The sequence below is a fragment of the Sinocyclocheilus rhinocerous genome, unplaced genomic scaffold, assembly GCF_001515625.1.
Source record: "Sinocyclocheilus rhinocerous isolate Xijiao unplaced genomic scaffold, SAMN03320098_v1.1 scaffold2895, whole genome shotgun sequence".
NCBI lineage: Eukaryota > Metazoa > Chordata > Actinopteri > Cypriniformes > Cyprinidae > Sinocyclocheilus > Sinocyclocheilus rhinocerous.
Window position 1 is genome coordinate 117554 of NW_015662606.1, and position 13885 is coordinate 131438.

Consider the following 13885-nt stretch of genomic DNA (forward strand, 5'->3'; position numbering starts at 1 on the left):
TGTAAAAAAAAAAAAAAAAAGACAAGATTCCACAAAAATATTAAGCATCGCAAGTGTTTTCATCCTAATAAATGTTTCAGAGAACTAATTCAGCATATCATGTGACACTGAGGACTGGAGTAATGATGCTGAAAATTCAGCTTTGCCATCACAGGAACGAAAAGTTTGAAATCAGAATATTTCACAATATTATGTTTTACTGGATTTTTGAGCAAATAGATGCAGCCTTAGTGAGTATAAGACATTTCTTTTTAAAATCTTAATCCCAAATTTTTAAAGGTATAAAATATAAAAGAATGGAAGTAGCACAGACAATGTGCGCAGTGTATCAAAGTAACCGCTAGAGGGCGCACAAATGTCTTAGATACTGTAAGTGAATGAGGCAACTGGTTTCCTTCTGCTAATATAAGAATGTGACTAATATCAGCACATTGGCTGCCAACAGCGCTCAGGGGTTTATTTCATTGAAAGAAATAAAAGAGTACATAATTATGATTTACACAAGTACAAAAATAACAATAGTAAAAACAACATCAAACATCACCGATGTGCGCTTCTCTGCCAAAGGAGAAAATGTCAGTGAGCCTCTTCTGTTCAACACTGGCAGCTCATTTATTACAGCTCTCAATGTACATAAGGTCACTCCATTGTGAATGCAGAGAACAAAATGCATGTCTATCTCTACACAAGATTTGAAGTCTCGCACATTATTCAGTACCCAAGGAATTGCACGTTACAAAGGCATGAAAATAAAAATAAAAAACAACATTAAAATAGCGTCTTCTAAAGCTAACGCTCCTCCATAAATATTTCCTTGCTGCTAATTAAATCCACTGTATTTTCTTATAACAGAATCACAGGTTTGTGTAGCCAGGAAAATTAATGAAAATTAGAGTACAGTGTGGAAAACTAATTTTTAAAAAGAAAAGAAGAAAAAACAAAATTCAGAACAGCAATGACATTCTTAGGCCACAACTGTTACAGTACAACATCAAAGGCCAAAACTGTCCTCCAAAGAGTGGTCCGGGTCCAGAGGCCTGTCTCTGTCTGTCTGTCTGTCTGTCTGTCTCTGTCTGTCTGTGTGTGTGTGTGTGTGTGTGTGTGTATGTGTGTTTGTATGCATGGAGGTCCCAGCATAGCGGGGGTGATGCAAGTCCATCATGTTCCCACGGCATCTGCTTCTACTCAGCCCTGAAACACAGCAAGAGCACAGCAGCTGAGTAAAAGAGCAGCTACGTCACCGTCACCTCTACTGATGTGACAGAACGTCAGCAGATGAAGACCTGTGTGCCATATTATGATGCTTTCACAACGAGTATCGTAAAATAACACATACAACATACAAATGATTCTCAGGAAACAGTGACGTCTGTTTGCTAAATGTTTCTTCATGACTTAAAACAATACTGATCAAATTCACAGAATACTCTCACATTCTTTGATAGATTTGACTACATATAAAATGCTAAAGTATTATTAAACTACAAAAATATTTTTTGTTGTTGTTGTTGTTATTTTCATTAATATATTCCCAGAATATTTCCCCCATTCATCAATACTTTTAATGTGTTTTATAGGAAGTAAAAATTAAAATACAGGTAATAAAATGTATTATTATTATTTTTGTATTATTATTATTATTATTATTATTGTTGTTGTTGTTGTTGTTGATAATAATAATAATAATAATAATAATAATGTATCAAAGAATGTGGCAATATTCTGTCTTTGAACCATGTGGTTCAAATATATTAAGACTTAATATAAATCTGTTTCTGGAATAATACTTTAAATATGATGCCAGAAATATCAAATAATGTCAAATAATCATCACTGGTATCACCGGAGGTAATATCAAATAATGAACTTTGAAATGAAAATAATGAATTTTTCTAGCACAACCGGCACCATTTCCTTAAAATGACTCTTATACTGTAAAAATGATTCAAAACAAAGAGGGAGCAAAGTTTGCAAGTAAAGATGATAATAGCTCACTTCTACTGATAAAGCTCTCGTCTTCTCCTCCTAACTTGGGTTTGGCTTTTCTGGGGACTTCTGAAGCTGTGATAAGAGAAACATCTGTTACACATGTGTGGACACAATACAGAACAGCCAAGTGTACAGTTGTGTACAGAATGAACAGTTTTCACTGTATTTGTATTGTTCTGAGCATTCCTTCAGCGATGTTAAGTTTGATTTCTTCTTGAGATCAGAAGAGCAGATCTGATGAGAGTGCATGTGAGTCGAGTTGTGCATGTTCATTTGTATTTACTGATTCTTTAGTCGTAGATTTTGAATCACAGCAACTCCAACCCTCTTAAACTTCTCAACACCCTCTAAAGGTGCTTTTCAAATCGTTTTGACACCAAGGACCCCCAAATATGATGAACATCTTGCAAGGCATGCCCTTCCTATAAAGGCGCTAAATATGAGGAAAAATATTAAATGATGCAATAAAAAACAACATTATTTGCGGTTTTTACTAGTTTTTTTTTTTTTTTAACTTTATTTTCACTGTAATAAAATAATAATAAATTGAAATATTAATTGAAATAATATTTTCTTTGCATTAAGTTTGAAAAACCCTACTATGGAAGCCCGTTTCCGCCACTGAATAAAAAATAAAACAAGGTAATTGTGACTTTTTATTTCACAATTCTGACTTTTTTTTCAGAATTGTGAGTTCATATCTTGCAATTCTGACTTTATAACTCGCGATTTTGACTTTATAACTCGCAATTGCGAGTTTATATCACGCAATTCTGACTTTTTTTCTCACAATTGCGAGTTCATATCTCGCAATTATGACCTTTTTTTTCTCAGAATTTTTTTGCAAAAAAAAGGTCATAATTGCGAGATATGAACTCGAAAAAAGTATTTTAAGTCACTTAAAAATGTGCAACTAGTATGCAATGTTCCTTTAACAATAGCAGTGAGACACATTTGATGATATACAGCCAAAACGTGCTAAAAAGACTTTATAACTCGCAATTTGGACTTTTATAACTCGCAATTGCGAGTTTATATCACGCAATTCTGACTGAAAAAAGTCAGAATAGTGAGATAAAAAGTCGCAATTATCTTGTTTTATTTTTTATTTAGTGGCGGAAACGGGCTTCCATACCCTACATACTACCTACATACTACCTTACATAATTTGTTTGTGTTCTTATAAAATCAGTTACATATTTACTCATATTTTGAAGATCAAAACTAACGCTATGAAATCACTCAAAACCCTGCTGTCCCATCATCTGTCCAAGAGGGGGCAGTATAGGACTCGTAGTTAGCACACCAGCCTGTGACTATGGAAGAGTGTTTGAAATGAGGCCACAGATCTATCTACAGCTAATGAGATCAGATCAAAAAATGAAAACATGAGATCAGAGGAGCACTGGCTAGAGCAGACCACAGGACACCTTATTAACTAGCATTATGATCAGAAATAACGTGAAGAGCAAAGAATCAGAATGAGTGGAAACAGATGGGAATTAAATGACCACCATTTTATTTACTGAAGAAAAAAAAAATAGGAAGAACAAAATTCATTTTAAAAAGCCATTTATTATGAAGAGCTTAAGGACAGGCAGAATATCTACCATACCTGTGTTTGTTCTTTAAGAAAATCAGGTAGCTGAAATTCACCCTTAAAGACCTGGAAAAACAGAGAGCTGATTTAGAGACTGTCACACTGTGCAAACACAGGAACTACACTCTTTCCACAGAAATCAGGGCACTGCTCATTCATTACACATTTCAAAGCTCAGACTCTTCCCTTTTCTGTTTTTATTTCTCTACCTGAAGTCATTTTAATCTCTAAAAACATCCTTCTAAACAGCATCAATACAAACGGTTTTATATGCCTCCAGAAAGCAGTAATGTGGCCAAATGAAAAGTCTGGCGCTGAACGGAAAACAGAGTCCTCTTATGTGAACCGCTCTCTCGCGCTGCTAGGAGGATATTGTGTGTCAATTCCCAGGGTGTCTAACTTCACAAAATTCACGAGCTCGATCCAGGGATGAAAGAAAGAGTGAAAGACTGTGAGAATGAATGAGAGCCAGACTGAATGTTGGTATGAGAAGCACCCAGTACAATCTCCAATTAAGACACATCCAGCTGATCTCATTCCCTGGCTTTCTAAGCTTAGCTCTAGAGCTCATGCAGGTTTTTGGGTATGTTTGTGAGCCGCAGGAAAGAAGCGCTGATCTGATGAGAAGCCAGACAACTTGGAGATTGATCCACTATTTTCAAACCCTTTCTGCTGTGGCAGGTCTAGACTGCGAGAAACCTGAAGCTCTTTATCTTTATCCACTGCTGCTGGGGCTGTCAGTTATTAGAGCTCTATGAAGGTGTTTTTCTTATAAACCCCTCAATTCATTTGTGCAGGATCTCTTGTTCAGCCAAATCATGAATAAATAAACTCTTATGAACCAGTTCTTTTCAGTGAATCAAAAACATTCAGCATGACCAAGGTAGTCTGATTCATGAATAAATGACTCTTACAAACCAGCTCTGCGTTTCCCAAAAACATTGTAAACCTAAGTTGATCGTAACTCCATTGGTGACAATGGTTCTACAATCAACTTAAGCTTACGATGCTTTTGGGAAACACAGCCCAGTTCTTTTAAGTGAATCAAAAACATACCATACAAATTGTGTAGTCTGATTTATGAATAAAATTACTAAGTACAAACTATGTACTGTACCTAAACTATGTACCTTCCTAAACTATAAAGGCAGCTAAATATGAGGAAAAATATTAAACATGAAATATATTACTTTATTTTCAATGTACTAAAATCATAATAAATGAATATATTAATTGACAACATATTTTCTTTGCATTAAGTTTGAAAACCCGTGTACTACCTTAATGGCAATGAAAATCTTACATAATTTGTTTGTGTGAATGAAAAAAAAAACAGTACTAACTGTGTAGTCTGATTTATGAACAAATGACTCTTACCAGCCAGTTCTTTTTAGTGGATAAAAAAAAAAAATACAAAAACTGTGTAGTCTGATTCATGAATAAATGACTCTTACAAATCAGTTCTTTTAAGTAAAAAAAAAAAATACACAGCACAAACTGTGTAGTCTGATTTTGAAGCAAAAAAAAAAAAGCTATATTATAAAAGAAAAATATACCCAAATGAATCAGAATCTCTTTGAACAGAGCTGAATTAAGAGCCTGTGAATCAGAATAAAAGCAGGAAATCTGTATGGATACTCAGCCTCACACAATCAGATGGACATTTATTGCCATTAGGTTGTGACTTTGTCTCGTTTTTAATCAGTGTCACATAAAAAAGTCCAACTTTTAAAAAAAAGTATTCGGTTCCATAATTCCATTTCACTGCTCTCCATCGTTCTTTTTTCCAACACAACAATGATTCTTATGTAAATGATTTCAAAAGCTTGTTTGGGGTAAAGAGAATCTGAAACAGTCAATATAATTATAAATGGCTTCCATACACAAATCATTACATACGACTAGCTGATTTTCTGAGGGTGTTTGAGTTACTTTTGTAAAGGGGAACTGAGTGAATTTGTCTCATTCTCCCCATCTAAGCCAGCTCAACCATATGACTGTTATGCAAGACTTCAGACCGAGAGGAGTCTCCAGGCTGCTGGTTAAAGAGAGCTGGTATCACTGGTGGGTCAAGAGGTGGGGGTTCAGCCATTGGGTGTAGAAGGAAGGGAGTTAATTTGGGGTTAGAGTCGAGTTGGCTAGCCAAACTTGCGGTTCAGAGCCTGAATGGAATTCATTCGCAATGAGAAAGGCGTGCATGTTTCCCATTTCCCATTTCGTAATAATCTATCACTCGTCCAAGACTGTTAGCCACACTAAATCCTGTGAATATTGCATTAAAAAGTGACATGACATGTGGCCAAATATGGTGACCCATACTTGGAATTAGTGCTCTGCATTTAACCCATCCAAAGTGCACACACACAGCCGTGAACACACACCCGGAGCAGTGGGCAGCCATTTATGCTGCGGCGCCCGGGGAGCAGTTGGGGGTTCGGTGCCTTGCTCAAGGGCACCTCAGTCGTGGTATTGAAGGTGGGAGAGAGCGCTGTACATTCACTCCCCCCACCTACAATCCCTGCCGGTACGAGACTCGAACCCGCAACCTTTGTGTTACGAGTACGACTCTCTAACCATTAGGCCACGACTTCCCCCTAAAAGAGGTGAGGTGAGGTGAGGTGAGGATTCGTAAGTCGTATCACCATGGCTGGAGAACAAACAATAGTTAGGAGAAAGACAGACTCTTGCTCACATATTTTGGCTGTGACTAGATCTGGTTCATTCATTTTGTTTGATGAATGAGTAGGACTTGTAGAACACAAAAGTTTAAAAATGTATATTTTATCTTATCCTGCCCCCAAACACTCCTTCATATCCCCATAAAAACAAGCGTCTGACAAGCAGGTCTGTATTTGCTGCAATGGTGTATCTGGTTCTCTATGTTGGATTTAACAGCAGTGACACACAAACTGAGACAACAAGATCTCGTATGACATTTGTTTGGCTCGCTACCACCAAGAAGTGAATTTTTCAGCGCTGATGTAATGGGACCAGAGGTGTAAAGAGTACCTAAAAACCATACTTGAGTAAAAGTACAGATACCTTACAGTGAAAATTACTCCACTACACGTTACAAGTCACCAATTTCAAAACAACTTGAGTAAAAGTCTTAAGAGTATCTGATTTTAACAGTACTTAAGTATTTTACTTATACTAAATATAGGCTCAAAAAATGCACTAGTCAAAGAGACACGCTAGTTAAAAAACTGTAATGTTGTGGAGAAGCTGCAGAAAATAGGCAGAGGCAAGGATCTCTGTGCTGGTATTTCATGGAAAAACTAGAACAAACAATAAGGCAAAAACCAAAGGGAACAAAGAACAGAATGACTGGCAAACAGACAACCATTACATTCAACAACTCGCAAGGAACTAAAGAAAAACTAGGGCTATATATACACACAGGGGCAGTATCACGTCTTTTTGTAGCAGAAATAAACTGCTGCAGAAAAAGCTAGGTCCATGCAAAATGTAATGTGTAACTGCAACACTCATTTCAAATGTAGTGGAGTAAAGAGTACAGATACTCATTCAAAAATGTAGTGAAGTAGAGAGTAAAAGTTGCTAATATCTTTGATACTCAAACTACAACTACAAACTACAAACTACAACTACAAAGTACCCAAAAAGATACTCAAGTACAGTAACTAATTACATTTACTCCAATACTTTACACCTCTGAATGGGACACATTTACTCTTCAAGCAAGAGTTGTAAGTATAGAGAATAATCGGACAAAACCTGTGGGTAACTGAGAGCGTGTGTGAATGAGAGCTTCATACGGGCACAGTCCTTCAGATCCTTTCAGTTCTTGAGCTCCAGGGAGGCGGCAGTGGAAAAACAGACTGTGCAGACCAGCAGGAGAATTCTCTACTGGAATGTTTACATTCAGATCTCCTGTAGCTATCAGTATGGGCTGCTCACTGAACAGTAGGTTTGACTTCTATAAATACACGGAGCAAGAAAATTAATCATCCAAATTATGTAATAATTGGCAAATACGAAAGGAAAGAAATATTATTTAAAGAAAAACTCATGCTGGGATTAAAATTTAAAAAAGGACTCATGTTGTTTCAAGACACATGTCTTTGGGTAAAAGTTGGGTAAAAGCAGTCCATATGATTTGTTCACTATATTACAACCCTCCTGAAGACTTTTGATGGCTTAAAGCACATTATGCCTAACATCTTTTTTGTTCAACGAATTTAAAGTTTATACCATTCAAAATTTTGGGAGCAGTAAGATTTTTTTATTTTTGGAAAAATTAATACTTTTACTCAGCAAAGATGCATTACATTGATCAAAAGTGACAGTAAAGTTATTTAAAATGTTACAAAGACTTCTATTTCAAATAAAAGCTGCTCTTTTAAATCGGACAAAATGGTTTTGTTTTGCAATGTTATTTACATTGATGATAATAAGAAATGTTTCTTGAGCACAAATCAGCATATTAGAATGATTACTGAAGGATCATGTGACACTGAAGACTGAAGTAATGATGCTGGAAATTCAGCGTTGCATCACAGGAATAAATTACATTTTAAAGTATATTAACATAAGAAACAATTATTGTAAATTGTAATATTATTTAACAATATTACTGTTTTTACTTTACTTTTGATCAAATAAATGCAGCTTTGGTGAGCATAAGAGTACTCTTTTTCCATTCCATTACTCTTTTTCCAGTTCTTTCTAATTTTATGTAAGTTATATTACCTTTGTTGTCATCTAATGCTCACTTAAAGCTAATCTTTAACTTTAAAACTTTAATAACAGTTATCGTCATAACATGAAAATACAGTGGGGAAAAAAAGTATTTAGTCAGCCACCAATTGTGCAAGTTCTCCCACTTAAAAAGATGAGAGAGGCCTGTAATTTTCATCATAGGTATACCTCAACTATGAGAGACAAAATGAGAAAAAAAAATCCAGAAAATCACATTGTAGGATTTTTATTGGCTTACCAATATTAATATAACTGCATCCTTACAACAAACTAAATTAACAGCCCTACAGTAAACAAACACCAAATCCCTTTCTGTTCTCTTGAATTTTTAATTTGAAGATCAGCACCAATAGAGGTGGAAATAGCAAGGGAAATCGTCGTTCCTTTCCCTCTTATGTACAGACATGCATAAAGAGCTTATAGTGTAATGGCTAAGACACAGTACGGTGGTCTGGTTAATGCCTAATGGTAGCTCAGAGTGCTGTCAGCAATGAGAGGTGGCCAGCAGACAGGGATGTTGACAGATCTGTGCAGCTGACTGCGTCTCATCTCCCAGCACCACCACATCCAGAATCACCTGTTGTAGAGACGCAGCCGTGCGAGGAAGAATCCGCCGAAGAGCTGGTGCTCACTGTTCCATATCACAGAAATGGCAAAAGCTATTCATCAGAGATGAATGAAACTGTGGTAGGACAGTCATATAACAACAGCTCCTCTAATGCAGGAAGACACTGCTGACTCAGTGTGCTAACACACACATCAGACGCACAGGGCTTTACCATACTTATGACTCTTTCACAGCTTCTCTTACCTTGGGCTGATCTAGACACACAGGAAAGGGTCATTTAACACTATTACACACTAGATTCAACTCTGGGTAAAAAGTTATAATAGCTTAAGTATTGAACTTTAAAGCCTAACTCCTACACAATTTGTGCTATGAACCTGAATGATAACCAGTGTTGTTAGCATTAACTAAAACTATTCAAAATCATTTCAGTAATTAACAAAAAATAGCTGAAATAAAAAGGTTTTTCATCTAATATTTAGATTTAAGCTTGGAAAAATAGAAATAATAAACAGAAATAAATAAGCACTAAAAAATTACTTATCTAAAAAAAAGTTTTATTTTCAGGTAAATTAAAGCTAAATAGAAATATTAAAACAAAAATACTAATAAAAATTTGTACATAACAAAATTACTAAAATTAAAACGAAACCTGAAAATATAAAATTGTAATTCAAACGCTAATTCAAAATTTTAATAAATACTCTAATAGTATATAAATAACACTAAAATGACTCAAATCATGGCTTTTTGGGGAGCAGTAACATTTTCTGTGTATGGTAATGAAAACAAAAAGATTAAAATTGTAGGTGCCAGTAATAAGCCAGTAATTATTCTCATGTTATGGCACATAAATGATAATATTGATAGATTTACATTATAGAAAGTGAGTTTAGTCATCACAACATTATAATGTACAGTATGAAAAATTGATATTTGCTAAAGATTACATTTAACAGTGTTAAGGTAAGTAAGCAACTCTAGCACTGCTGGCGACGTGTTTTGGCGAGATTCACACATTTCCTTCAAAAAATCTTGTTCTTGTTATATAAAGTGTCACACCGTTTTGACTCAAACTTTTAATTCACATGCCCTCCTTTTCTCGTAAACAAACTTCCAAATTATTCTGGTATGTTGCTGCCAAGCCTCCAATACTGTTAAACATGACCATTTTCACATAATGCCACTAGCAGCACTGTTGAGACCGACTTATTGATCTTGATATCAATTTCCCAACATGAATCATAACGAAGCTGCAAAGTCACTTAATAGGCATCGATTGTGGCTTTGGACAGGATTCAAAATGTACTAATTCACAGGAGACCGATGACAGACAATTAAAGGGTGGAAAAGCAACACTGTCACTTACTCTCTGCATCCTGCAATATATAGAAGCTTTTGTGAAGTGCAACAATATGGGCCAGGAAGAGTCAATCTGTTGTCGAAAAACACTGAAACTCACAGATGCCTTGATAAGATAATGTCACTGAAACTTGGCCAACTATATACATCCGTCATCATGTTACTGCTGTCCTACATAGTTTAGGTGGAGCATGTTGAATCTGCATGAACAAACCAGACAGAAGTAAGATAAGCAAAGGACACCAACAAACAGCTAAGACAATACGTGAGATGGCTATAGAAGCAGTTGACAGGAACTCCATTAAAATAAAATTCAAGTTTTGTGTCCTTTAGTCCATGTCTATCAGCATAAAGCCATTTATAGAGTCTTTAACAGCTGTTTTTACGGTTTTCTTGTTTGCTCTTGGCATGACTGCATAGATTACTGTGACGTGGTAAAAATGTCAGCCAGACCAATATTCATGGCTCCAGTTGACACAGTATGACTGTTTGAAAATTCAAAAGTGTTTCTCGTACCTTGCAAGCAATGAATTACGCTAATCTGCTTATTTTTCACTAAACAGTAAGACAATGGACATGTGATAGTGCTACCTTCATTATGCCAAATTAGTCTGGAGTGCTCAGATCAATATTACCATCTAGTAAAGCCTCAATACTTATTTGTAGAAATGGTGCATTACTGCCACAAGAAATTAGGTCCAAGTTTAATTACCACAAGACACAAGCATTTAAAAGTGCAATGATATTGAGAATGGGTTACACTGCCTTTGTAAAAACGTAACTGTAGTTTCTACTTGCTGCTGACGTTTAATGGTAGAAAAGGGGCTCTTAAAGGGACAGTTCACCCAAAATGAAAACTCTCATCATTTACTCACCCTAATGTTGTTTCAAACCTTTAATACTTTATGAAATCACAGAAGATCTGCAGAATCACAGAAGATATTTTTTGTCTATAAAATGGACCCCACTAAATTCCAGAGATATTTTGGACCCCATTGACTTTTATTGTATAGACAAAAACATGAATCAAAATATCTTCTTGTATGTTCCACAGAAGGAATACAGGTTTGAAATGACATGATGCGTAAATGGTCATTTTTATTTGGGGTGAACTGATATCACTTAAACAGGAAATTTGGAGCTTGTCAATTTTTTTTTTTAAATATTATATGCAAAATGTTTATTTTTTTATGAGTACAATAACATTTAGACGCCCTCAAAGCTAAAAGACATAAAAGCTGCAAAACGCTCATTTTGATTTTATCGGGTCTTAACAAGGGACTTTATGAAAGCAATAAAGTGGTAGTAAAAATGCTTTGAAAGCCCGTCTCAGGTATTTGATATTGTAACTGATGCAACATTGAGTAATCTTTGAAGTTAAAGGGGTCATATGATGCTCATTTTCCACAAGTTTATATGATTCTTTAGGGTCTTAATGAAAAGTCTGTAACATAGTTTGGTTAAAATGTCTCAATGGTAGTGTAAAAACACCTTTTTTTTACCATGTCAAAAACAGCTCTTTTCAGATCAAGCCATTTTGGAAACATTTCCCTTTAAATGTTAATGAGCTTTGCTGAGCTGCTCTCAGAGAGACTGTTTACTTTAGCCGCATTCATCGTGAAACTTGCTAATTAGCACATTATTAGGAAAGGCGATTTGCAAAGATTCTTTACAAAACATTATACTCACTTCTTCTGTAGATGAGGCTGGATCATGAATGATTCGCGCGAACATAAGCTCACTAAGGTAAGACACCAGTCCAGTCTGTGCTGAAACGCTACTGTCAATCAAACTATTGTGGGAGGGGCCTGTCTGTGTGACATCACACAGACAGGCATCTGAGATCGGCTCGATTTGAGAAAGGGGAAAACATTTAACGAGATTAAAAAAAAAACACTGGGTGGATTTTTATCATTATAGGGTGGTTGTGTACACACACTGCCAACACACATTTAAGTTTAAACAACTTGTAAAAGTGCATGTAGCATCCTATGACCCCTTTAAATCCAACACAAATACTTGGTTTTCCTCGAATCCGTCTCAAAACAAAGAGGACAAAACCATGACATGTTAAGGCAGAGCAGCTGCAAAAGTCATCAGATCTTACCAGACCCCAGCTGTAACCCTGAGTTCATGAGGTGTCTTCTACAGACCTGCACCGTGACGCTGCAACATCGCAGCTTTTTTCTCTGATGAGCTGGAGTCTTGCAGTTCGTCTCTGTTTCCAAGGAAACCTCGCTATTGAGAGGCTTGCGACTTCAAAGCCATTTTCACAGCTATCCAGATACTGTACAAAAATGGCAGGAAGACTTGCATTCAGAGCGTATTATAAAAAGCCGCAACGGCCTGCTTCCAGCAAGGACATCACGTGAAGGAGACCCAAGTAAATCTAGAGCCAAATTAATCAAAAACACGGACGGTTGCTGTGGGAAAATGAAGTATTCAAGTAATGTACAAGCCTAAACGCTCCTCTTACACTGAGGGTTTTCTCATTTTGAAACACTCCAGGTAGTTGTTTTTTATGCAAATGTTGAGCATTTTGAGCAATTTTGTAGTCGAGTGCTCGAACACATAAAATGAGCAATCAATTTCTTGAAAAATAAAGCTTGTACATTTAACTAACTCTATTTATATAAAGACCACTGGTTTAGCATTTCACATTTTCTTGTTCAGAAAAATGAGGTGCTACATGGTAATAGTTGGAGTCTGTTGTGTATGATAGCGATCTGACAAGCGACAGAATTCCTTGTGCACTTCTCACTTTCGTACCACAACATAAGCAGATCCTCATCCGGTGGGATGCACTCTAACAAGAAGCAAATATACCAATACCAATCACAATACTGCCACATTTGGATGCTCCTGTAGGAACAAACCATCACCTCTCATCTGCATTCAGTTGTACCCGTGAGATTTGGGTGAGAGTTTCAATGTGAAAGAACATGTCATTGTTGCCTATGGCAGAAAAATCAATTTGAGAGTAATTTGAGTGGTAGTTAACTAGCTATTTTCAAAACAAGCTACTCATTTGTAATCCACGGGTCAATGCCATGACACTCGTTTCTTGTCTGGATCTAATAATTTACTCAAAAATATACTTAAAATGCACTGTAAAATGCAATTAAAATTTTTATGACAAGGTAAGATCAGATTGGTTGTAAAATGGTGGTGGCAACTCAATAAAATTTTAATGACATACGTGAATTAATTAATGATATTTGTAAATATTTTTAACTTGAAGTATACACTACAGGCATGGGCCTGTATGAGATTCTGACGGTATGATAACCTTAGATTAAAAATATCACGGTTTCACAGTATCACGGTATTGCGATTACAGCTCTAAAATATGTTATTTTTAAATGTCTGGGTAAAAAAACAACTTTTTTTCCACTGAACACATTTTATTGGTACGAGGATGTGTGCACATACACACATAAGGAAAGAGAGAGCGCGAGTGTCTCACACACACACACACACACACACACACACACACACGGTCTCTCCGTACAACACTCAAACAGTGGCAAAGTTTGTTTTTTGTTTTTTAAATGCGGGATTTTGAACAGATGTAAACAATGACAGAAGGCTTAAAAGTATAGACGTGATACCAGCTAAATTGAATTATTGTACTAAATCGCAGA

General features: G+C 36.0%; 1 long non-coding RNA gene across 2 annotated transcripts in view; it reads right to left on the reverse strand.

Annotated features, from left to right (window-relative positions):
* Window positions 1-885: 885 nt before the first annotated feature.
* LOC107728224 (uncharacterized) overlaps window positions 886-13885 on the reverse strand; it is a 21671-nt gene continuing 8671 nt past the window's right edge. The window contains exons 2-4 of one of the 2 annotated variants that reach the window (XR_001638444.1): window positions 3605-3655; window positions 1996-2061; window positions 886-1191 (exon numbers count right to left, since the gene is read on the reverse strand). This is a non-coding gene — a long non-coding RNA (uncharacterized LOC107728224). The remainder of the gene's footprint in view (window positions 1192-1995; window positions 2062-3604; window positions 3656-13885) is intronic. The other variant, XR_001638443.1, reaches the window with a different exon arrangement.